Genomic DNA, 331 nt, shown 5'->3' on the forward strand with positions numbered 1-331 from the left:
TTCTATAAAAAAGTATTTATCATACATGTATATGGTTTACAAATTGAATTCTTAATAATTATCATTAATTTACATTTACAGTATTTATATTATATAACTGATTTCATTATTAATTTTATATTCTCCAACAACCAAACTTTCCATTCCATTGTGAAATTTTGAGAAAAACATAATTTGTTAAACAACAGCTGAAATTAAACGTTAGTAAACTGCCAGAAATAGAACTATATAGGGGCATATATTTATATATGATTATATATGATTTAACAGTGTTAACGGCTATCCTGATTTAGATTATATGCACACATAATAGTGGTTATGACACTCGCCT

Source organism: Anneissia japonica, unplaced genomic scaffold (assembly GCF_011630105.1).
Source record: "Anneissia japonica isolate Jap-2015-1 unplaced genomic scaffold, ASM1163010v1 scaffold1231_len1163931_cov198, whole genome shotgun sequence".
NCBI classification, from domain to species: Eukaryota; Metazoa; Echinodermata; class Crinoidea; order Comatulida; family Comatulidae; genus Anneissia; species Anneissia japonica.